This window comes from Pyrgilauda ruficollis, unplaced genomic scaffold (assembly GCF_017590135.1).
Source record: "Pyrgilauda ruficollis isolate IOZ18807 unplaced genomic scaffold, ASM1759013v1 scaffold8, whole genome shotgun sequence".
Lineage (NCBI taxonomy): Eukaryota > Metazoa > Chordata > Aves > Passeriformes > Passeridae > Pyrgilauda > Pyrgilauda ruficollis.
Window position 1 is genome coordinate 8,660,122 of NW_024529932.1, and position 26,590 is coordinate 8,686,711.

The window sequence follows — 26,590 nt, forward strand, 5'->3', positions numbered from 1 at the left end:
AGGAAACAGCAGAGGAATATATAGAAGGAAATAGTGTCATTCTGGAGATAACACAGATTCAAAGATGGGCTTGCAGAGCTCAGAGTCTGGAGAAGAAGATGTTGACTGAAATATACTGAGCCACAGTCTGCAGAGAAATGTCTGGATGCTTGAGGCACTAAGCACATGGAAGGGAAGGGAAAGGCTTTGCTTTGTGTGATCTCTTCTGAGGTTGCTTACAGACATTGCTCTGAATTCCAAGGGTACAGTTCACTTGTTTTTCTATTAAACTAAGTGAATTGGTCAAGTAGCTGAAAAAGAGGATCCCTGATATCTACTTTCAAACTCAAAGCATTCACAATAGATGAAAATAGATTTAGCATAGGCTTTGGGCAGTTTTGGTCTTCAATTATGAAATGAAGTTGATTCTACAATCTAAACTCACAGGTATTCTGTAAAGCTAAATTGGGTGGTACCTTTGAAATACTTACATGGTGAAAAAAAAAACCAGGAAGAAAGGAGTTGTTTGTAATACAAATTCTGAAAATACCTTAGTTAAAAAAACATATGAACACACATTGGGTTGAAAGATCAAAGCTGTTATTGAGAAGATTAATGAAGAAGGAACTGTGAGAAAAACAAATGAAAAAGATTTGTGTCAGGTCTGCAACAAAAGTAAGCGTAAAGAGGTGAATGAAGAAGACATATATTGTATATAATAAAATATGCATTATATAACTATATATTGTATATATAGTTATAGTTACATCCCCTATTCTATTCTATTGAATTTAAAGCACAAGCACTTAAAAACAGTTATATAACTATATATTGTATATATAGTTATAGTTACATCCCCTATTCTATTCAATTTAAAGCACAAGCACTTAAAAACACAAAAGTCCTTTTTTTTTTTTTTTTTTTTGGTGTTTGGAATCGAATGCTTTTCTGGAAGCAAATTCCAAAATTGCATATATTAATAAAAATTGAATGAGAGAGAATCCGTTCCCCAGAAAACACCAGAACAGGTGGAGATGCCTGAAGGAAGCAGCAATGGTGGGGAAGAGCTGGAAGTGTCAGAAATAATGAGTGAAGTTGAACCTGGGAAGAAGGGGAAGTAGAAGGGTTTTTTCTGGGCTTTGGGTTGTAGGGTTTTTTTGTGTTAGTTTAGTTTGTTTAGTTTTGGGCTGAGGTTTTTTTTTCGGTTGGTTGGTTGGTTGTTTTTTTCGTTGGTTGGTTGAGGGTTGGGGTTTTTTTTGTTTGTTCTTTTTTTCCTGAGTATCATTTTCTGTTTGTAATTGGCAGTAGATTAATTTAATCTTTTCCAAGCTGAGTCTGCTTTGCCTTTCATGATAATTAGTGGATGATGTCTGTGTTGTTATCCCAGCCCTAATTTTCTCCCCTTGTTCTGTTGAGGAGGGGGAACAAGGGATTGGTTTGGTGGGCCCCTGGCAACCAGCAAAGGTCAACCCACCACAAGAGCTCTGAGGCTTTCCTCTCAAAGAAGGGATTGATTTTGCCTAATACAGGTTTGGAAAGAGGTGGTGTGTGTTACAGAATCAAAATATTTTTTCTTGAAATGTCAAAAATGCTGAAACATCTGCTGTGTAGATATTCTGTCTGCTGAGATCAGAAATGTGGGTCTGCTGTGGAACTGGAAAACTCTAGAAAATCAATGTGTGCAGATATTCTATCTCTTGAAAGAAGGCAAATTACAAAAGAATGCTTGTAGTACTACTAAGTAAATTATTGAAAATAGCAATATCTTAATGAAGAGGCAGATTAGGAGCAAGACATATTACTTTTACACACTATTCCATAGCTGCTTGAATTTCTTCCTCTGTTGTTTGTCAGATACCAGTGAGTAGGTCTGCCCATTTTCTTGAGAATGAAAACTGCTTTGTGAAAATTTAGAACCATATGTTTACAATAAATTGAATAATTTAGCTGTCACATTTATAAAATGATGGCAGAGTATGTGGATGCAGCATCACAAACACTACTTTAGCATTTTATTCAGACACAGGATTTTCACAGTTTGCAGAAACAGGAATAGAGCAAATTGATGTCAAAAGTTTCCCATAACCTCTAGAGGGATAGATTGCTGTTGCTAGCATATTAAGGAAAGCATCTCAGAATCAAGAAGCAGTCTCTCTGGTCGATGAAACCATTACAAAACTGTTACAAAAGAAGGCTGCAAAATATCTCCATCCAAGGTGACCACCACCTGTAATAATGCATTATTAGTAATGAAAAAAGATAGAATTTTTGAAGGTGAATAAATTAATGTTTTTCATTCTGATAGAAGCTTTTAGATGGAACACTTTACAGCTTTCTGATGAAGGGAATAGTACTTAAATGTGTATAGAGGCATACCCAGTCTATATTTGCTAAATTGCAGGCACAATATTAAAAATCACTCCAAGAAGGAAAGAAAATGTAGTTTGATGCATTGTGAGAGATATATTTAATCCTAACATTTGAAATTAATTCTCTAGCTTTTGAGTGGCGGTCACAGAAAATGATTTTTGGGAGTGCAGAGCAGTCAGTCAGTCAGAAATAAGGATCAGAGATGTCTGCAAGAAAAATTCTCCATTGATGGCAAATTTTGTCGCTGTTAGGTCTCTCTCACTTCTTCTAAATACTCACTGCAAGAGAAAAAATCCTAGTCTTTGAAAATATTTTCTACCATGCTTTACATTTAACTCTTCTGAGTGAGGCTAGTGAAGTTTACAATAAAAAAAAAAAAACAACAACCCAGGATATTATTTTATCCCAGTTTTTTTTTGGTGGTGGAGGTGGTTTTGTGCTGTTGGTTTTGGGGTGTTTGGTTGGTTGGTTTGTGTTTGTTTGTTTGTTTGTTTGGGGGTTTTGAGGTTTTTTTCTGGCACAAATGATGTGAAAAGCCTGCAGAAAAGTGCTAATGATGTTGAATATGAATTTCCTTTTCCAGGTGCAGGGGCCAGAAAATACATCTGTTCTGTCCTGTGAACTGTGTATTATAAGGGGTGTCTGTTTCTACATATAATAATATTTTTAATAATAGAAGACTTGAAATGTGCCTGCATATGTTCTTATAACACTATGCATTCCATTTAGTTTGCTTTCCTTGCTAGTTTATCTTCAACCTTTTCATTTAATTTTGTCTCCAGCTTGAAAAAAATAATGCTGGGAGAGACGTTGGTAGTTACAGTTCAGGACCTGTTGGTTCTCCTGATCAATACAGGTGTTGGACAAGTGAGCTCACAGAACCACAGAATGGGTCAGGCTGGATGGGACCACAGTGGGTTGTTTGCTCCAACCTCCCTGCTCAAGCAGGGCCATCATAGAGCACGAGGCACAGGATTGTGTCCAGATGACTATTGATTATCTCCAGTGAGGGAGACTCCACAACCTCTCTTGGCAATCTGTTCCAGTGCTTAGTCACCCACAGAGTAAAAAAGTTCTTCCTTGTGTTCAGATGGAATTTCTGTGCGTCAGTTTCTACCCATTCCCTCTTGTCCCAACTGCTTGGTACTACTGAGGAGAGCCTGGTCCATCCTCGCTGCACCCACCCTTTGGATACTTGTATACATTGATGAGGTCCCTTTCATCTCTTCTTGAGGCTGAGCAGGCCCAGCTCCCTCAGCCTGTCCTCATAACTGAGATGCTCCAGTCCCTTCATCATCTTTGTTGCTCTCTGCTAGACGTGCTCCAGGAACTCTGTCTCTCTTGTCCTGAGGAGCCCAGCCCTGGACACAGCACTCCAGGTGTGCCTCACCATGGATGAGCAGAGGGCCAGGATCACCTCCCCTGACCTGCTGGCACTGCTCTTCCTGATGCACCCCAGGATCCCACTGACCTTCTTGGCCACGGGGACGCTGCTGGCTCATGGACAGCTCATTGTCCACCAGGACTCCCAGGTCCTTCTCTGCAGAGCTGCTCTCCAGCAGGTCAGCCCCAGCCTGTGCTGGTTCATGGGGTTATTCTTCTCCAGGTGCAGAACCCTGAATTTGCCTTTGTTGAACTGCATTAACTTTCCCTCTGCTCAACTCTAAAGTATGCCCAGGTTAAATTTCATATGCTGTCACATGCAGAAATTGCAGTGTTCAAACCTTAAGGGTATGTCAAGCCCAGCCCATTGAAATCTCACTGCACCAACAGAAAATGTTTTATGATAAAAAGGTCACTGAAAGGTATATGCTTCTTCACAGGCCCCAGAAAAACTATTATCTTATAATATCATGTTACTAAATTTATTTCTTATTTGTCAAATAAATCCTGTAATGGAAAACTTTAGCTCAAAGAAATGAAGCAGCTGCAAAGTGATCAAAACAGTCCAGAAAAATCCTGCAGTTGTCTTCCCAGGAACTTGTTGTTTACTCGGTTCATCACAGAAGTGGTTGTCTGCTGCGTACATCACATAGGTGAAAGTACTGATTGTGGTGCTCTAGGCTAAATAAACAAAGCATAGAGCAGAATGTCACCAGCAGAAGAGATCGAATTCAACTCTCTTTTAATATGGAATCAAGTATCAGGAAACAGCTGATGAAAGGACAGTTGAAAAATAAAGGAATATGTTCTGGTGCAGAAGTGGGAAGAAATAATTTTCTTTTTCCTCTGCAAGAAGTAATAAAAGAGATTTCAGAAATATCCCACTACAGCAAAAGGATAAACCCAAGATCTTTTATAAATAACAATAATTTCAAGATAGCAAACATGATAGAAGAATTTGGAGGATATATTTGCCTTGAGTGTCTAAAATACTAATAGATCTTGCAATTCTTTTACCAGGGTAGTCTAAACCCTTCATTTTGGCCCTATTGGTCACTTTGGGCTGGTGCTTTCAGGCTCTCCTTAAGCTGCACAAATGTTCACTGCAGCAGAGTTTTGTTCATTTACTGATCTGAACCAATTGGACCAATCCTACTGCAAGCCCTGTCCCCAGAGAGGGACCTTTGGATAACTCTGAAATTTGTATAAATTATTTTTCAAGCAGAAACAGAAAAAAATGCCTGTAAGTAACTGACACTGTCCCTCTGAAAGTGAAGTTTCAATCTGTCAGTCAAGTGACTAGAACAGCCACTACAGGCAAGGATTTTAGTTTTACTTGTTCTACAGATGGAATTCATATAGCAACAGAGTGCCATGCATTAGTAAAAAAATATTTTCTTTATGACATGTCACACAAATCCATATTTGACTACATAGAAAACAACCTTAAATAAGAGAAACACCCCATTATGTGGAAGATTTATTTTACTGTATTTTCATGAAATGAAAGTGTTATTTTACTTGTCTATAATCAGATGCCTTTGTTATTATTATTATTCAAACTATTTCTAAGCCAAAAATGGTAGAATCTGAGACAAATGAGAAATAGGTAAATCAAAAGAAAAAAATATATAAGAGAAAACTTCCACACAATATTGTCTTAATTATGTTTTTGCTAACAGTAGAGAAAATTTTACCACTCAGTTTAAAGGAATAAGGATTAGGAACAGTTTAAGAGTCCTTGAAAATCCCAGTTTATGGACATTACAACTGTTTCCCACCCAGATCAAGAAAGACATGCTTTTTCAGGGAATATGCAGCAAATAAGGAAATAATCAAAAATATCCACTGAAGTCTGTAACATTCCTCAAAGATGGAATTTATGAGAAAAAACAAAAAGAAGTATTATCTACATAAAATATTACATGTTATTAGAGTGCACAAATATATTCTGTTTGGTACAGGTTAAATCCTTGGGAAAATTAAGTGTATCAAAACCAGAAGTGCTGATTTGCAAGAGAAACTTTTTTATTTTTGTTGTTCTCATAGCACTCTTCTCTTCTCTTTAGCAGCCTATTTTGCTGAATATTTTATTTTGATTTATTTTTCCGTGCCTTTTTGATTCCTTGGATTGGAATAAAACAAAGCCACTCCATGCTGTACTAGAATGCTAAGCTGCATGGACTGTTCCAGCAGTCTATCTTTGATACCCTATTTACATAATATTGCCATCAATTGCTCTAATTGTTTGACGCTGGATCACCCATTTTAGGTTTAGCAAGTTAAGATTTTATCTCCCATTCATAGTAATCCAATTCAGTCGATTTAATTTGTTTCACTAAGGGCTCAGTGTGTTCTTAATGCACCTAAAATGCCTTGGTATATTATGTCTGATGCGTTCTCAGGGATTATTTAGTACAGTGAGTCATATTAGTTTTCAGACTATTGCCATTGTGATAAGGCAGCTCATCACAGAGGTGGTTGGGGTGGATCCTAAGAGATCAAGCTAAGAGTAGGTCAGAAGCTGGTGTATAACACATCACATGATGTGATGTGATGGCTGTGTTTCAAAAGCAGGTTATTGGTAACTGCTTCCTCACAGAATGAAACAGAAACAGGACCTGTACAGGCACAGAAGACCTCTGAAGATCATTGGAAAACAAATAGTATTGGGAGCCTGTCAAACCAAATGAAGATTTTGTTAAACTAATTTTCTCAAAACTGTTTTTCACACCTTTTCACATCAAGAAAAACCCATCCATCCTCCCTGGATGGATTAATTTCATTTTTGATAGAAGCCACTGCAAGCTGTAGTTATAGCTAAGGACGTTCACCAGAAAATTAAAGTTATTGAAACAGCTTTTAAAGCCAGTTTTGTGCTTTGGAAAAATAGGTGCTGTGGCATCTGATAGGGGATACATCAGAGAAATTTTTAGTAACATTTGTTCCATGAAGATAACAGTAGCACAGCACTTCCTAGTCTAATTGCATTTGTGATATATATATAAACCCAATGTGTATTTATAGATCTTACACAATGGCATTCTGCCCTCTCTCTTGATGTTTTATCTTTAACCAATGAAGTCTTCTCTGCAGCAAAATTTCCCAAAAAAAATTAATTCTAGTTTTTCAGTCCTGAGCTAAATAAAAGGAACCAAATTCCCCACCTGCTGTGGCTGGCTGAATACAGAGAGAAAAGCAGTGTTAATTCAAAACAAAATCACACAGGGAAGATCCATTCACAGCTATTCTCATGTCCTGCCTGCTTTCCACAAAGAACTAAAAACATGTGTCTGAAGCAAATTTTCTTTCTAAGGGGTGCCTTTGTAAATGCAGTTTTATTGGGATCACACCTGCCATTCATTGAGCAAATATGTACTCTGATCTCTCATGGATCTTGCCTTCCACCATGCTTTCCCAAATATCTGGGGTGTGTGTCAACCCTGCATATTACTGAATCCTCACTAGGGCATGTCAGATGAAATAAATAATCTTTTTGTAATGCCAGAAATCTCTGCTTGCTAGCATAAAGCTATGACTATCTCACATAAAGAAGCTGATTTCCCACAGTTTTTTATCCATTTTCAAATAACTGCATTACCTCACATTTCCACATGAGGCAAGACCTCACAGATGCTGATTTATAAACATTGTGACATTCAGAATAAAAGGTAAGAGTACTGCTACTGACCCAAATGGCAATATTTCTGATTTCTCTGAAGTCCAGTTCAATTATTCTAAGGATCAGTGGCCCTATTAACACTAGAGAGAAAGTGCAGCTGGACATTATGATAATTTTTAACTCTCTGTCTTATTCATATTAGTGTGGCAAATCAGAAGATAACTTCAACCTTTCACCTGATCCTCCAAAGCATTCTTCAGACTTAGAAATTAAATTCTTCTTACTTAGACTTGAAATAGATGACTTTATTTATCTCCTTTGTATATCTTTCAAACATCAGATTTGACCCTGAACGTACAGAACTGCAGAAGCACGTGCTTTCATGGAGATAACGCCTATTAACCTCACAGTTTTACCTCCGAAGGTTTAGTTCCTGCTTTTTTTTTTTTAAATAATGAAAAGCTTTGATTATTGTCTGTAAAGGTGAGATTTCACCTTCTGTCCAAGTTTTAAAAGACAACAAAAGGTCTTCTAAATTTTTTTCATGAGTATGTCTTTAATGAAGTATCCACATATACATAACCTTTTCCCACTTCTTCTAGAAAGTGTGGCTGAGGATAGACTGCCATAACCTCAGGCTATGGTTTGATGTTTTTTCTGAATGTGGACACATCTCCCATTTTCATGTGCACTTCTACTGAAACAGAAACTTCTCACTTTTTGCATTTTAATGGCTGGATATATTTTTCTAGTGTCATATCTTAGGATCTTTCTTATGTGGATATCTTATTCAAATACCTCAGATCTTCAGTCTTAGTCTCACAATGCTACAGTGATGAACTAAAGAATTTTAATAATTTTGATAGAAAGGGGAATAAGAAATACAAAATGTAAGTAGGTTTCACAAGATAATATCAAATGAACCTGTCACCCAGGAAGAGCAAAAGCTCAGTTCTCACTAATCTGTAGCTTATCATCAGGATCACAGGAGGATCACTGAAGCTGCAGGCAAACTTCTGCTCAAGATTACTGATCCTAGGGAATGTCTAAATAATGTGCTCACTTGCAAGATAACTTTACCATCAGAGCTATGGTAGCTGCAATAAAAAACATTTTCTTGCATTTCCATCTTTCTTTTGTGTTCGTGACTGCATTATCCCAAGCTGATCAGATCACACTTCATTCAAGACATCATTGTTTTCAGTGGTGGGAAACCATTTCCTGGGACTGACTCCTGAGATGCCAGTCCCCAGCCAGTGGGACACTGACCCAAGAGGGTTCTAAGTGCGCTGCTCATCTCCTTACTGCAGGCTGTATCATGATGATGCTGTTCCATGAAGGCAAAAGCAAAAAATTAAAAGATGGACCTCTGCCATTTCCCTTGTATTGCCTCTGGCTTTGCACAGCATTTGGATGAGAACAGTAATGCACGTGATCCAGGATGAAGTGGCAAGATACTGAAAGGAAACAATCAGCAGCAGAAACAAAGGAAGAAAAGTGGGTTGACACTCTGCATTTTTTCCCCTGATTTTTATTTTCTTTTTAAGTGATAATGGTATCAGGCACAGCAATCTTTTTGAAAATATCTTGCTTTTGTTTATCCTGATGCGCATTCAGCACATGATGTCTGTGATTTTCTAAAAATCTATCTGTGAATGCTGATAGAGAGTTAAATATTTCTGATGAAAAAAGAAAAACAATCAAAAAAATTATGAAGGTATTCATAACCATAAAGAAATAGTTTATACCTTTATCTGGCCTATGTAGGCCAGACACAAAAGTGTGACAACCCAAACCAAATTGTTTGTACACCAAAGGCTCTAAATGCAATGAAGTATTTTCTCATTCTTCACTTTTCTATCTTTTGTGGCATTCCACATGTCTATGCCATATTTCTTCCTACACACATAATTATATCCCTTAGTTGTTTTATCATCCTCCCTACAGATATACTTATAATATACATAAATTTTAAAATCAAGAGAGTAACAGAATAGGACAAAAAAGGAATGCATCATTCAATCTATTGATTTGAGAGAAGATGTCATCTTTTCCAAAACACCCTTTTCTGGTCTGTTTGAGTATGCCACATTTAAAGGGTTAAAGGCTTGTGCATACAAGCTGGGAAAGCAGAAATATGTAACTCCACGCTGGAAGGAGATAAGGGAGACTGTGAAATGCTAGACAAGAGAGAAAGAAATTTTAGCTGTGAGTAGGTCACTCTTCTTTCATACAGCAATTGCTATTATTAATTTTCTGCAGCTTACATTTCCCTCTCAGCAGAGTATTTATCTCTCCAGGTTACTGTTGTATAATAGTAAATTCTTAATGTTTGCTTTTCTATTAGGTCACAAAGTGCCAGATAGCTTTACAGCATGTCCAAATAATTCAGCTTCTCGCAGAAGAAAAAAAAAAAATAAAAGGGTGTAGCAGCTATTAACACATGTGGCCCTCAAGGCTAACATAGGAAAACTGGAGTCTTTATTATTTTTTTCATTAGTTTCTAAAATGCGGGTTTGCTGAGGTATGAGTGGAGCATGGTGTAAATTTTTAAACAGTGGCACTGTCAGCAACTCCACAGACTTCTGTAAATACAGCTCGTCTCAGAGGAATGTAGTATTTGAACAGTGCTCTCCATTGGAACAGCACAAAAGAACTTTCTATTAATTTGTGGAGCTTAGGGGTGTTCGGTATCTGCTCACACCTTCCACAAAAAATCCAGAAGCAAGCCTAGCATCAGACATCTGTCACACTGGGGATGGTTGGATGGAGTTGTACCTGAAATGAAAAAATTATATCTAGGCAGTTTTGGCTCCTCCACCGGGCTCCATCCCCTCACACCCCACCTTCCGTGAAGGAAAGGAAAGAGTTAAGAAGTATTTGTATGTTTCTTAAGCTCAGCAACACAGAGTTAATTGAAACAAACTATCTGCACACTGTTACAGGATGGAAACCAACAAGCGTTTTTTAGCAGTACAGCGCACTGTGGATTGGAAGTCCTGTTGACTGCATTGTTGAGCTCATTCCACTGCTCCTTTAGGTAGGGAGTGGGGAACAGCTTGGTCTGAAAAACTCTTATGAGAAAATCACCTTGAAAAATCCTCTGTGTTACAGTTTTTAGCAAGTACAGATGCATGTGATACTAGCAGTCTTCACATCTTACACAGAGCATGAATTTAGATTATGGACAATACATCTGAGTGCTCAGTTTATCCCTTGCACTCAGAGTCAGCAGCAAGGACTGGAAAATTCATGTAGAAAGATAAATTTCATTTGGCTACAAATCTTTTCTGTTGCAGAAATTCCTCATATTTTTGAATAACCAAATATACATGCTAAGAACTGTCATAATGTTCTACAGAATTAAAAAACAAAAAACCAAAAAAACAAAAAACAAACAAACAAAAAAAAACCAACAAGTAAAAGGGAGGAGAATGAAGGTAGAACAGGGCTTTGATGTGTGATAAGGAAAGGGACAGAGCAAATCTAATAAATCTCAATATAAAGTGAATGGCTGGTCAAAATTTTTTTTTGCAGTGGTGATGCTGCCTGCATGCTGTGGGAAATAAGACAGTAGAAATGGAATAATATTCAGCTGAATTCAAGATAAAATTGTCTTGGGGACAGATAATTTTTAAATAAGAAACTCTAAGTCACAAATCTAGTGGTAAGGATTTGAGACATTGGTAGAATCAGAAAGAGGGAGAGGGGGAGTTGAAGGGTGGAGGAGAAAAATATTGTATGGTAAATGAATACATGTTAGGATTGTGGAATAGGTAGTGGACTGATTTGGACAACTAGAAGATTTGAAGGAAAAAAAAAGTGAAAAACATGAAATAGGATAATAAAAAACAGGTTTCAGAAAAAAAGGAGATTAGGCTGGATAAAATGATATCTCTCTTTAAAAACTAATTGGGTTTTGTAATAGAAAGATCTTAAAAGATCTAATCGATCTGTATCATTACATAATTCACTTTTTAAAAAGGTCACAATTATTCCATATGGAGATTGGCTAGGAAAAAATGAGATAAATATAAAAGGCTTAAAGTGAGTACAGCTAACAAGAGAAAAAGAAATGAGTAATGTTGAACCCAAAAGTCTTCAGCTTAAGTGTTAAGAGTTAAAGTACTAAAGAGTCATTTTCAAGATGCACATCCTTTGTTGTTGTGATTAATAAACTTCGCTCAAAACGTAGAAATATTCTAATGAGATGTGTTGAACATTTGAAAATGGCAGGTACTGTTAATGTGGAGTACTAAAAGGATGTTACTCAGAGGTACTTGGCATTAGGATTGATGTAACGTAAATAGAATAGCATATAAAATTGTGAAGTACAAAGGACTTTAATTATTAAAGGCTAATAAACGAAGTAAAACAAATCCCTTGTAATAATCTTAGTGTTTATCAATGGGATGCCATGGGAAGGAAGTGCATCTGAGTGCATTCATCAATCACGGGATCATTTGTGTGCTGCCATTGTGAAGTGATGGTGAAAAAAGCTAGTAAAAGACTGGGGTATGTCAGGGGAGACATTTCCAGTGGAGGAAGAGAGAATATTAATGTGAATGTGGCAGGCTTGGATGAGACCTGATCTGGAATATTGTTCAATTCCTCATTCATAGTCAGGAGAAATGAATTTTAAAAAGTGCAAGAAACAGGCTGTTATGATTCTCAGGGGAAGGAAGAGTCTATTTCATGAAAGGATGCTGAAAGAGCTTAGAATTTTAGCAGAACAAAAGCAGAGCAGGGATAAGATTGCTGTCTTTAAATACATCAGGATGGTAAAGCCGGAGACAGGAAGGAAGTGTTTAGGTTAAAGAATAGTATTGGCTCAGGAACAAGTGGGAACAAACTGTCCATGAATAAATTTAAACTGGAAAGGAAATGAGGGGAAAATGCTCTGGTGTTCAATAATGCAAGTTTTGGAAATTGTTCATATTATATTATGGTTTTTACATTTATTATTTTACAGCATAGCATAGCAGAGCACAGCATGATAAGATTGCCTTCTATAAGGCTGTCACAGAAATTTTACTCCAGTTCTCTGTTTCTTATTTTGTGTGAATGTGTAAATGCCTGCAAGTATAAATATTTAATTTGCAGTAAAACTGGAGGTCATCTGGGATTATTTAAACAGAGATGCAAAAGGCAGGCCACCTCTGTGCATTTACACAATAGTTGGAGTCAGGGATTTTGAGTAGATACACTTACTACCCTGAAATAAAGCAAGTGGTGTTTTTAAAAAAGTGTATCTAAGCATTATACCTATAATATCTAGATAAATATGTGGATTAAATTTTTCAAGTTCTCGTCCTATGTTCAAACCAATTTTGTTGACTTAGGCAAAGCACAGAAAGATAGATTAACACTGATAACAAATAAGGCTAGAAATATACCATTATGGTTCCATAATTTGGTTTTCATTCTCTAAAGAAAATAAAAACCTATCTCTGACCAGCTGGGGTTTGTGTTGTTTTTCTTGGTTTGTGGTTTGTTTGTTTGGTTGTTTTTCCTCCATAGGATCAACTTTTTATGAGTAAATTGATTTGAGTAGGAAAATGGTAAAAAAGTCTGTTATTCTAGTGTAGAAATGATACAACTTACCTAGAATATAGTGTGGAAGAGTACATGGTCAGTTTTGGGGGATAAATACCTCAAAGAATTGTGTAATAATATTAAGCACTCTCAAAAGAATATCCAGAGTATGGAACTGAGATAAGAAGAGTGTGAATTATAGAGGTCTTAACGTAGAAGTGGAAACCTTAGAAGATAGGGCACCAAAGTCATGGAGAAAAAACCTTTGCAAAACCTTCAGAGGCTCAGATACTGGTTTTGTATATGCTGTTTGAAAAGGTTTGAGGTGAAGGTGAAGCGTTGAAGGAAGTTTTTCACATTTCCAGTGAAAAAGCAGTGACGTTCACAGGAATATGTGTTCAGAGATGGGTCAGTTTTTGGTGTTTTGTAATGTAGCAGGAGTCAATTTTTTGAGAAAATGTACCAGAAAGATTGGCTCATTTTTTCTTCCCATTAAAGAAAATAAATTTTTGTGATGCTTACTGGCTTTAACACATTACTGTTTCTTGGACATGAGTGTTACACAGAAAGAGCATCCTCAGGAGGGTTCAGCATCAAACAGTTGCACAGTCTACCACCTGGTGAGCTGACCTGCTTTTTCTGAGTGCTGTTGCTCAGAGACACAGCAGAAATGCAGATCATTGTTTGTGTTCTTCTTTCTCTGCCCTTGAATTGGCTTTTGGTCTCCTGTTGTTTATTCATGTCTCCATTCCTCACTGTTTTGTTGTATTCAAACAATATATTAATTTGCCTTTTCAAAATGGTCATACCTCAATTTACAATTTTAAACAAGAGCTGTTTACTTTGCCACCAGTTCTTAATATCGCTAACTTTTGCCACGTACAATACTTAAGTATTTTTTTCTGTAAAGGCAGATAAAATTTACCATTTTCTGAGATAGTGTTATTTTTATGAGTATTTTTTAACATTGTTTTATTGCTTTCAGGCTGCCAAAACTGCTATCAGTAATGGATGGAAAAGCCGCAATTACGGTTCCTAGAAAAAAATTTTAGGATCGGTCATGGTGTTCTATTCGTTTAAAGTGATATTGGCCTATTCTCCGTTTAGTGCAAAACTTTTTGCATGGATATGAGTAGAGACACTTTTTATGTGCCTTCATTGGCAACCAGACAAGATCATCTTAAAGAACTCCTCAACCAAGCCTTAGTTTTACCTTTTGTGTTACTTGAGCTTGTAAGTGTATGTCAGTGAGAAGAAGGGATGTGAAATGGCCACTTCGGTACAGAGACGCCCAGGATTTTCACCATGTGCCAGCCTGCTTGTGGTTCATGCTATCATCAGCATTTTGTCAAGGGTCAGAATAAAATTTTAATAGTCTTGTTTTACAAGTTTCATTAATAATTTCATGTTAAAAGAAAACCACCACATTTTTGGGTTTGTTTTGTTTTTAACTGTCTAACCCAGTGTGGGTTCAATGCCATTGGTCTTGCATTGCTTTCTTCCTGAGAAAACTCATAAGTGAAAAGTTATAAGAAATAATCCTCCAAGTACAACTCAAATTTGAATTAGTGTGGTAGTTTTCTTATATATGTCTGCCAATAGTTTTTATTAAAAGTAGGAAAGTCATGACCTTCAATGAGATGGCAAATGAGAAATTTCCAAAAACTGCCCTTTCAGTACTGAATTGGCTGAATATTTCAGTGCTGCTGAGCTACAAAGCAGATCTCCTATTGTGGGGTGTACCATAAAGGCCAAGTATGGGTAGCACTTGTCAAATTATTTTGAAACTGAAATAAGGTGGTTTATTTTCAGAATTGCAAGTCTCTCTCTGCTACCTTTTCTTCGTGATCAAAGAAATCTTCCAGGCATGGGTGGCAGAGACAGTGATGGTTCTCAAAATTAGTTTAGTTTGAATTTCTGAAGGGAAAGGTAAGGACCTGCTCTGTACAGGAAGTCTGTCTGGGTTACCTACTTCTCTCTGTGGCATCTAATTTGCATGGAGGTAAGAAACTCCCCATGTCTCATTGCCTCCTCTGATTCTAAAGAGAACAGGATGTCCCAATTCCTTCTCACCCAGTATTGTATTATCTTGAATTAGAAAGATATGAGCAGTGCAGGAGAAATTGTCATGGCAGTACCTGAATTCAATGTGAAAATAATTCAAGAAATTGTACTGAAGCCATGTATTTATGGACCAGATATTTAGATAGGTGTCTCTTCATAACAGTTTTTATTTATTCTCTGAAATGTCCTAACCATCAAAATACAGGGTGGGGGGGGAGGAAGTAATTTTGAAGCTTGATAAGTTTTTCTTTAACTCGTATAATCACAGAATTTTTTTCTTAATTTTATTTTTCTTTTCTGAATTACTTCTTACATACAATAACTAACATGCATTTGTACAATACAGTAGGGGCCCCACTGTCTTGACAAAATTCATTGGTTTTAATGAACCTGAGTGTAGAAGGCAGAGTTTCATGTGGGAAAATTAATATAATGTTAATGTCTCTGGAAGTTGTAAAGCACTCAGAAAACCCCCAAAAATTACATGAAACATATGTTTTTTCCTAGAGGGTTTGTTTTCCCTTCTGGTTTATTAAGCAGAACTCCCATTTCTTTACTAGTTTACAGGCCTGTTTCTGGACTTTGCCACTGGGCTGCCTGAAGAAGTTGTAGGACAATGCTTGCTCTTTTTGACATCGATTTGTTAGAAAAACTTCTTTGTGTATAGAAATGGGAAGTTATATTCTCCTTTAAACAACAATGTGACCATTTCATAGGAAACCACCTAAACTTATTTATGCTCAATTTTTACTGTTATTCTTTCACCAAACTATTGCCCAAGGTGGGATTCATTTTAGCTGATTCTGGATTTCTACAGATTAGATGTTTAGGATGCATCTGAACTCGGCAACCTTTGCTCCCATCTGGTACTGGAGAGAAACAGGCACTTTAAGGGCCGTTCATGTGACCTAATTTAGTTGTTTGCTTTTGGATGAGATGAATCAGAATACACATTTCATCAGGCTGAGTGACCACTGTTTCAAATATGGTGCACTTGGACTGTTCACAGCTCTCCTGTGTGACTCCTGGGAGCCCATAAGTGTTTGCTTTTCCTGGGATAGTGCTGGTCACCACGTTGTCTCTGCAGTGCTGGGGATAAGCCCCACGTACTCCAGAGGCAGCTGTGCCACTGGGTACTATTCAGGGTAGGGAGTAGCATGGTACAGAATAAGGAACATTGTTCTGTTCTTGGTAGTCCTGAGCCTCTATCTTTAGCATAAAAAGCAGGAAACTTAACTTGCCAAGGAGGCAAACTTAACTGGCCATCAATGGTAAAAAATACCATTGATGCTGAGATGAAACTTATAATAAATAAATAACATTACTCTTTCCAACTTTTGGACTCCCCATGATTTAAAAAAAAAAATAAATTAGGGATTAAGATAATTAATCTGTCTCATCTAATTTATGCCATCATTGTATTCCATCCCGAGTTCCTGGGTGCTTTATAAATGCTCTCAGCACAGATAGTACATATGTGGTATGTCAGCATCCTTCGAAAGGGCACACAAGTGAAACTGGTGAACTGACATAGCAGCTCTCAGATAAAAGGGAAAGACTTCTTCCCCCACCTCCTCCATCCATCCCTGATCTATGTACTCTCTCCCTTGGCATACCTGAGTAGTCTTGATCATATTTTTTTCTGTAAGAAAATACAACTTACCAATACAAAGGAAATGCCTGTCTTGTTTCCTTTTTCTGCTGGGTTAGGGGATGGAGTTTGCACACTGAGGGACAGCATGAGCACCAGAGCTGGCTCAAAGCAGCGGCCTTTCAGAAGCAGCAAGCTATTAGACCAGTTAAATCTGTCTTGTCTGACTGCATCCTGCATCACACCAAGCACCACATGGTAAAACACTCTTCTATACTGTGAAAAAGCTGAGCTGAACCTTCTCTATTTCTTTACCTCAATCCATCTTTGCTTCTGTGATGCTGGCAAAGAGCTCTGTGTGATGTGACTGAGCCTCTGACTTTCTTTTTGCAGTCCACTTGTGATGCTGCAGAGCAAGAAGTAACTCTGGCAATGCTTACAATATGGATTGGTTATTCTGATGCTTTTAGCTTTTTATTCCTGTTATATTTGGGCCAAAATTTTAAAATGCAGCATAAATTTTGGGGTCTTAAGTTGGCATAAGTCTGGCACTCAAAAATCAAGAGTGCTTTTTTTTTTTTTTAAGTATTAATAGAAACATATATCTTCTGTACCTACACTGGGGTGGAGGGAAGAAGATAAAAAAAATAATAATGAGGGTGAAAGAAGGATGGCTGCATTTCATTTGTATGCAGGTGAGCTTGAAGTCACAGAAACTGGCAGAAGACCACCATTGCTGAAAATTTGATCTTGGGCTTATCAAAGTAGTTTACCAAAAATAGGATCACAGAAAGCACTTTCAAAGCTATTTTCATGCTCAATGAAATCTGCAGCAGAAAATTAACTGTTGCAAGAAATGCGTGAAAAAAAATGGGACATATTGTGCTTGGAAAGAGGGACTCGCTTCAACTCGCTGTCAGAAGAGATAGTAGACATGGAAACAATTTCTCAAAGTGTATCAGAAAGGGTCACAAAGACTAGGGATGCATTTGAACCTGACAAGTTAATTTACAGTCTGGAAACTGTACCAAACACAAATTAGAAACAGTGATTACTGCTATGAAACTCGCTTGCAGGCTGCCAAAGTTGCTGACTGTTAATGACCGGGTCTAATCTGATGGACATATTTACTCAGAAGAATATTACTGAGATTTACCAGTTTGAGTGCTGTGTCAACTCAGAAAAACTCTCACAGAGCTGTAAGATGGCCAAAAAAGCAATTCAGAGAATGAAAAATATGCTAAATGAACAGTCATGGTCAATACACAATATTGTGACAGTGTAGAAATGCATAATTATATGGATAGGCTTTCCCAGAATAGATGATTTATTTTTGCAAGTAAATTTGAGAATGGAGTGGATATTTTACCTTATTGAGAAGAGTAACAGAACAGTTAGAGCTGGTATTTCAATAGTTACTACTAAAAAGAAGGTTTCTACATCTGAAAGAAGATGATAGCTGGCTTGAGTTTCAGAGCTGTGTTGGATACAGGCAACTTGACATGCTGTTCTTTTCCTGTTTCCATGCCATCCATGAGGTAGTGCTAAAAAGTAAATAGTGGAATTGCATTTTCAAAGTATGCAATTTACAGAATTTACAAAAGGTAATCAAAATATTTTCTTTTGCTTAGAAAATTTTCTCTAAAAATGAAAAAAGTAGAGTTGATAATGGTCTACTTTTCTGGATGGAGGATTCTGAAAAATCAAAAACTAGAAGTTTTGCTTTCCGTGGTTTTTTTTTTTTTCACAAAAAAGTTTAATGAAGACCTAGCAAATATAATTGCAATGTCATAAAGTGTGCAACACTAACAAATGTTACAAAGTATGCAACCAGCCACTTCAAAGGTCAAGGCTGTAGGAAGCGCATCAAACTGATCACACCCTTAGAACTGTTCTGAATTGTGCAAGTGTCTTTATACCATTTTTGGAAAGTCAAGTCATTTTAAACTTAGAGAGTATGAAAGATGCTGAGTTCACAGCTTTTATTTTATAGTTATGTTTAAAAATTTAAGCCTAAAATGTCCTTCTCTCATGCAAATAACATGAGATCTTACTCTGGTGATGGGGTCTTACCCTCAACACTCTTCCCAGTTTCTTACATCTGAGGGAGATATCCAATGCAGTATATATCTACATCTATGGAACAATAATGGTATTAATGTAGTCCTCAGTTATAACCAAAAGTATAAACATTCCAAAATAACTCTAGGAAGATGAAAATTAGGGTTATTTATCATAGTTGTTTTCACACTGGTCATGGACTACATTTGCTGTTTTAAACCAGCAAGGAGCGCAGAGTGAGGAGGATTTCTGCCCCAGAGGCCCTTGGATAAGGTTGGGAACAGAGAGGTGCTACAGCTCATGGTACCTCTGCTTACCAACCAGCTCAGCTCAGACCTTCCCGTGTCTTCAGGGGCGTCCACTCATTTGAGAGATATACTTTTCCTACTTTTTCACTTATTTGAGACTTCCCCAAAATTTGGAATTATTTGAAACTTCCCCAGCTTTGGGGCTCAGAGTCCCACCAGCAGCCCTGTCACATTTTTATATTCCTAGCTGAAGTGCCTAAATTCCTAGACTCTTTGCACCTCTCCTGTTTGCTTACTCACTTTCCAGCAAGTAGCCTGAAAGGAGAAATATCTAGAGGTCTAAAATAGGTCAGATGAACCTCTCCTTAGCATATGCATATATTTTACCTTTTCCCCCATTTTCTTTATTCATCTTGGAGTGACTCACTCCAACATCTGACTTGTGGGTATGTAAAAATAGGAGAGGAAATCTCATCCCTTCTTTAGAAATGATTCTTGGATCACAGGTGACTTCAGTACAAAATAATGACAGAAAACCAGTGGGGTGGTTCATGTGGTATGGTTTGATTCAGGACAAGCTAACATCTGACACCACACTGTGCAAACGTTCTTTTATTATTACCTTTGCCATTTTTCAGTGGCAATTTTTCATTTTTTAAAAGGGAATAATAGAATATCTATAACTCCTAAATTTCACTTAGACCTTCAAATTAAATTCATTAAATTAAAAAAGAAAAAAAAAATCAGTGCAATATTTTGTATTTAAAAAGTAGAGATGATAAAAATCTCAGCTTTAGCAAAAAATTGATTCCTAAAAATATGTGCAATCCTTCTTAGCATAACACAGTTTGGATACAGACATTGAAGGTATCTCTTCTTTCAGACATTTTTTGCAACATTTACATTTTATACGTCTTAAACACATGATGTTATACAGTCAAAATAATTAAAAGTCTCTGGATGAGTATAAAATAAATTATTACTCTTGCAAGGTCTGAGTAAGTGATGGATCATATAGGACACCTGTGGTGCAACCACTTAAAATGGTGTCAACATGGAAAAAATTTGTTAGGAATATGCTTTCCTGGTATAAGGAAAAAAATATTCTTTTCCTAGGAAGAGAAAGCATTATCAGTCTTTGAAATCAAATAACTGCCAGATCAGCACATGTCAAAAGATGAATTAGAATCAAAGAAATTCTATGAATTTAGAATTCATGATCTAAAAAAAACTGTGCCTTGATATAAAGTTGTGAATGGATTCTCCTTTCCTTCTTCAATGTGTTTTGACAGGTATTTTGTCCTCTCGTCTTTGCCAACTGATTTTTAAAAATATATATTTCAGGGTTTTTTTGTGTTCCTTCACTCTCCTCTGCTCTATTAAGGGCATATATTTGATATTTTCAGCATGCAGTTGTTTGGAAACTGGAGTTAATGACAAAATTTTCTGCAATTTCTACGAGACCTATGTACACATCACATTGTATAAGTTTGAAACCTAATATTTCTATTATTTATAAAATTGTATATCTGCTTCTTCAGTAGAGTATTTATAAAAAAGGATCTGGAAAGATATTTTTAGGACCAGATTTTGTAAACATTTACACATTGCATTATTTTTTTAAATTTTCTGTATATAATAAAGGAGTTGAAACTTCTATAAGAAACAAACAAGAGACCAGTCTTGAACCAGCTTATGGAAACCAATGTTCTCAGGCCTAAAAATAATCTTTTATATAAAGTCTTCAGCAGCCACTTTTGATGCTGAATGCATGTGCAACAATCGACACCTGCTCCTGCATCACTTCTAAGAGGCTGTATTTATCTCTGTTTCCAAAACAGTTACTCTTGATGATTCCTCTTATCTTTTTATTTATTTTCCTTCTTCACATGTGAAATGCACGGAAAACAGCAAAGGAGCTTCATTGATTGTGAGTGGGAGGAAGCCTCCATGGTAAGATCTTGGGCTATATAAACCAAGTAAATGACCATTGCTCTGAAGATCCAGAATTTGTCTGGTCACACAAGCTACACAGTGGAACTACACACCAGCCAGCCAAAGTACTTCCTTGTAGTACCATAAATATCAAGATTATCATGCTATTATAATCTCTAAAATGATCTTAACCTCAGCTTCTTCCTATCTTTTGCTGTATTTAAAGCTGCATACAACCTTATTTACACACTCTACTTGCCAGCCAGGCATATTTAAAAAAAAAAATTGATGTATCCCTTTTTGGGAAAGGCTTGCTGCCTCTCTCACAGATGAATGCATTTGTATAGAGAGGGAGAAGACAGGATGTGAGGGGAATCCACAACACCTGGTTCTAAGCCTTCCTTTCCCACTGTGCGTTTCCCTGCCTGGAGCAGGATCAATATTCCTGTATATTTACACAACAGTGCATCAAGATCCTTGGAAAAGCTGTGTTTTGGATGATTAAACAACTGCAAAGTGAAATTCTTTTAGTAATATTTTTCATTGAGTTGGGATTAAAACAGTCATAGTAACAGGAATTGTTCAGGCCAAATAATTTCAAAGTTTTTTATATTAAGACAGCATGAAATGCACAATGATAACTTCATTATTCCCTCCCTCCAGTGTGTATACCTGACAGTAATATCCAAAACCAGGATATTACTATCTTAGAACAGATGATAGTAGAGATCTTAAATTTATGTGTTCCAAAGAGTAAAAATTCACTACGATTGCCTATAAAATCACTTTGTACTCCAGCTGGGAAAGCTCTGTCTGCTGTCCTTGTCAAGCCTTGTGGATCCAAAGGTAGAAATAGATCCTAGAAATAGAGGGGGAAAATCTTCTGAGGTATGAATTGCTTACCTAGGTAGAAAGGATAAAAACTACCTATTTGATGCCATGAAGTGATTTGTTTGTTTATTCTCTGGATTTATTACATAAAAAGTATTCTTTAGGTTCTCTGAAGAGATTGCAGGAGAAAGTGGTGGGAGCTGAGGGATAACTATTTTGTATGGAGCTGAACTAAGGTGGTTCCAGAAGACGAGGGCAGGCTGACTGATTTACTGAGCTTGCTGACGGGTGTAGAAGCAGGACTGCGGTTGAAATGCATCAGTTTAAGTGTTTTTCTCAATCAGCTATGGCACAATGAGAGGTAAATTAGGGAGCTGGTGAGCTACAGAGAGAAGGAGAGATTTAGTGAGAGAGCAGGTGAAAAGAGGGCAGAGAGGGAGAATTTATTTCCATCATGAGAATATATTTTTCTGGAATAGACTTTGTTGTTATAGAGAAAAACATCTACTCATCCAGACAGAACAGTGCTGTGGCAGAATCTACTTGCTCCTCTGGCTAATACTCTGTATTTCTGAAAAAAATTGCTTTGATGTCAGACTTGATTGCTTTGGTGGAAGGAGCTAAAAAACACCTGCACAGAAAAACACTATTGCATGGCTTTAAAACCAGGAAATTTTACATGGATATTACTATTACCTTTGAATCACTAAATGCCTCCTGTAGTTCTGTGGGTATTATTTCCTTCAACGGCAGATGTGTGACGATGAGTCAAATCATGCAAAGTTAGTTCTAGGAAAGGAAAGCTTTGGAAAGTGCTAACTGTATGCAATTATTTCTTCTCTTTAGTGTTTCTTTGCTTTCTTTTAGTTTTTTCTTCTCTGACAATATAACCTGTGGGGGTTTAGAGACTCCTTACTGACCTCATTTTTGGTGTCCACATCGCAATGCCAGCATTTCCACAGAGCTCTGAAACGATTTTGCACAAGGTCAAAACTAAGGCTTTTAGGTCTGTGTTTTACATTCCTTATATAATGAAACATGCATAGATAAACTGTTATTTAGGTTCAAATGAGCTGCTGTTTAAAATATTAAACAGAGAAACTGTGATGAAGCTTATACCACCTTGTAATTTTCATTGACATTTAACCTAAATTATAGTGACTGCTGCTTGGTCCAGGTGGATACTAAAGTGCAGCTGTTTTGTAAATATTATTATGTGAACCCTCCAGAGCTGGTTCTAATTTTTTGCTTTCCTTTCAAAACACTAGCTCCTTTGTTACAAAACAAAAAAATAAAAAAATAAAAAAAAAATAAACAAAACAAAAAAAATAAAAAGAAAAAGAAATTAATTGCTATTGTTCACATAGCAATTAGTTAAGAAGAATGCATGAAACTATTCAGGTTTGAATTTCTTTTGCTATGAAATACTTCTGCAATAGTATATGATGTTGCTATTTTTAATTGACAGGTATAGTGTGCAGGATTATGTATCTCATGTACTTCTTGTAGTTTTTTGAGAAAAAGATTATATTTGTCTCTTTAATTTCAAATTGCCCATTTTCCCACTGACATATAAATCTTTGAGGGTATTTCAGGATTTTTTCTGTCAAAGATATCTTGCCTGTTTCCTTATATAAATCATTATTTTCATTCTTTCTTTCATTTCATTTCTAGATTGCTCAAATCCCTGGTGTTATTGAAATGCCATAGAATGGCGCACCAACATTTCAATGAAAAACTTGGTGAGGTTGTGGAAAAACTGCCTTTGATTTTAGTGGACTTTGAACTTCTATGATAAAGATATCCAGACCCTAGGAAGACATTATTTTTTTCAGTTTGGTTGTCAAAAACACATTACATTAAAATTCTTAATTTTTCCTTTTTACAGATTACTCCCTTGTTTTGACACATTTATTTTCTTTCAAACCATTGATTCCAAAACTATCAGCAGACAACATGGCTTAACATAAGCAATTAGTATTTGATACACTATGCTCTAGAAACTTTCAGCATCCAACAATAATATTCAAACTGCACTTAAGTTATCCATGGGAAAGATGATATGCTGGACATGTAGTAAAGCTTTTTTACTCAAGTTCTTATGATGAAATATGTGTCTGGATTCCTATATCTATCTCTTATGCTTGGGTTTTTTAAGCCCGTATTACCAAAACAACTAACTAGCATGGACCAAGGATAATAATTTCTGTAAGAAGAGGGTTTTTAAATAGTTTTTAAATTTTAACTTCTTTATAAAAAACTGATTTCAGACATTCTAAGAACTGAAATACCATTTCTGATTACATATTCTTTTTTTTTTTTCATTTTCAGCCAGAAAATAGTTGAAAATATGGAGATTAAATATTTTCACTTTCTCTCAACTTCACACGTATTTGGAAAATTTTATTCCAATTTGTAAACACTTTTTTTTAACCTAGTGTCATGGCTTAAACCTAGCTGGATGCTAAGTACCATGTAGCTCCTTGCTCACTCCCCTCTTCATAGTAGGATGGCGAGAAGAATCTGGGAAAAAAAATAAAAGGTGAATCTAATGGATTGAAATAAGAACCGTTTAGCAAATGAAATAAAATGCAATAATAATGATGATATGGTTATGATGATGATGATGAAAAGAGAGACAACAAAAATACAGAGGGAGGAATAAAACTCAAGGGAGACAAGAGATGCACAGTGCAGCTGCTCACCACCCACTGACTGATGCCCAGCCCGTCCCCCAGCAGCGATCGGTGCCTCCCGACCAACTCCCCCCAGTTCATGCCCTGAGCTCTGTGCTACGGAATATCCCTCTGGCCAGCTCGGGTCAGCCGGCCTGGCCGTGCTCCCTCCCAGCTTCTTGTGCTCTCCTCACTGGCAGAGCATGGGAAACTGAAAAGTCCTCACTTAGACTAAGCGCTACTAAGCAACAATTAAAGCATAAGGGTGTTGTCAACATTATTCTAGTACTAAATCCCACATCCACAGACCCGTACCAGGTACTAGAAAGAAAATTTACTTTAACACAGACAAAACCAGAACACCTAGAAATTCAATTTTTCTGATGTGTTTTTCCTGAGTAGTTACAAAGTTACACTACTTATCTTTTTAATGTATACACAAGCTCAGAAAACTTGCAGAATTTGCCATATTTATACAATTACTGGAAATAAAGAGCCACTGAAAAATTAATAACACTGCTTGCCTCAATCTCTTTTAGACTCTTTAGGAGCATATTTCAAAGGTAATGAGCAGATTTAACACCTTTTGACTTACACAATTGACAGCAGATTGTTTGTCTTAGGAAAATCAGATTTAGCACAGTTTTGTTTAAATTTGAGTGGAGGAGATCTATTATAGTCAGGCAGATTTGAAATAGTTTGGTCTTCATTTGTAGCAAAGCAGCAAATACTGTTAACAATGTAGTACATCATGACAAGTAAATTGAAGGTGAAGTAAAGTAAGAAAAAGCTCAATCTATATTGAATGCAGGCTTCAAGTCTACCTGAAGGTCATACAGAGAGAAGATGAAAAAAGGCACAGCACAGACATATAATGCTGCCTTTACTCTTTCTGTTTCTATTCTGATAGTCTGGGGATAAAGCCGTGCAGATATGTCAGGATGAATGATTTTTGGATTTTGATTTCAAGAAAGTGCCCTTGTGGGAGTCTGCACAACAGTAAATTAATGGAAGGAGATGCTTGAAGAGGCTAAGGCATTCTATGTAAGAATTTTGTAGTTACAATTTAAGGGTCAGTTATGACATCCCTCAGTCAAAACCTCACTACATGTACCGCATTGCATGCTTACATTTTAATTCCATTGGAAGAATTTGCAGATTACTGCAAAGCTCTTTATCACCTAATCAGAATTTCAGAATTTTCAAAATTAATTTAAGTGTATTTCAAATCTTGTAGTTGTGTTTTCTCAAATGAACCATTTACTGTACTATATCTTGGTGTTAAGGCTCAAAAGACATTTGATTTCAATATGTATGGTTATGATGTACTGAAACACTATGATAATATTTCAAAGAATTTATGTACCTTCTAGAGCCAGGAAAATACTTTTATATCCAAATGCTTTGCACAGAGATATAGTGTATCCTTTTAAATCACATATACTCTCTTTTAGCTTATTTGCCATAAAGATGAAAACAATATTTTCTTTTTTTTTCCCCTTAGGAAATATTAGTCTACTATTCTCATACCTGCTCGTAAATCTGGTAGTGAAAATATTGTTTCCAGAGATGTTCTGGGTTGTTTCCCTCTCACCCAGCTTCATGTGTTCTGCAGTTTGTATGTGTACACACTAGCTAGTAACCCAATGCTCTCTTCAAGGTCAATAGAGAGCAATACATAGTGATTCATCTGACCTATTTTAATCATCTATTTTAGGATGAGATGACTCATGCTTTCAAAGTGCCAATTTTACTCCACTCACTGTGAAAAAGTCTTGACAACTAGCTAACATGAAAATATCTGTACTGCTGATGTCTATATTTGTGATTTCACAAATGCCATTCTATGTGCTATCTTCAGAACTCTCTGATTTCCCCATCCTTTATTTATAAAAATTCTAGTCATCCAATCAGTGAGCCAAAATAGAATTGTATAGCACTGCTGAATATGCATGTACCATAAGTATCAACTAGTTAGTAGCATATTTTAAACAATCTTCATGAAAGAAACTCACTTAGTTGACTGAATTCTGAAAGTAATTTTTTCAGAGTGAAAGAACTTCAGAAACAATTATTCTATTGCTGGGCTAACAGAAATTTAACTCAGGAGAAAATATTTTGGTAAATATAATTGGTGCTAATACAACTAAAAAGGTACACCCCACTCTTTCATATGATTGCATGCAGTCATTATTGTACAAGTATTGGAAAAGCAATATGCACACAAGTTTGACTGTTTTGATAAGGCTGAGAGGTTTTGTACCTTCTTAATCACATCTTAACAGTGAAAACAGTG

The 26,590-nt window shown here is 36.5% G+C and overlaps 1 long non-coding RNA gene across 1 annotated transcript; it reads right to left on the minus strand.

Annotated features, from left to right (window-relative positions):
* Positions 1-4,287: 4,287 nt before the first annotated feature.
* Positions 4,288-25,884, minus strand: LOC121364127. The gene is made up of 4 exons (XR_005956817.1): positions 25,825-25,884; positions 24,092-24,142; positions 22,540-22,585; positions 4,288-4,413 (listed from the first exon to the last, which is right to left on the minus strand). It is a non-coding gene; the product is annotated as an uncharacterized LOC121364127 (long non-coding RNA).
* Positions 25,885-26,590: the final 706 nt, after the last annotated feature.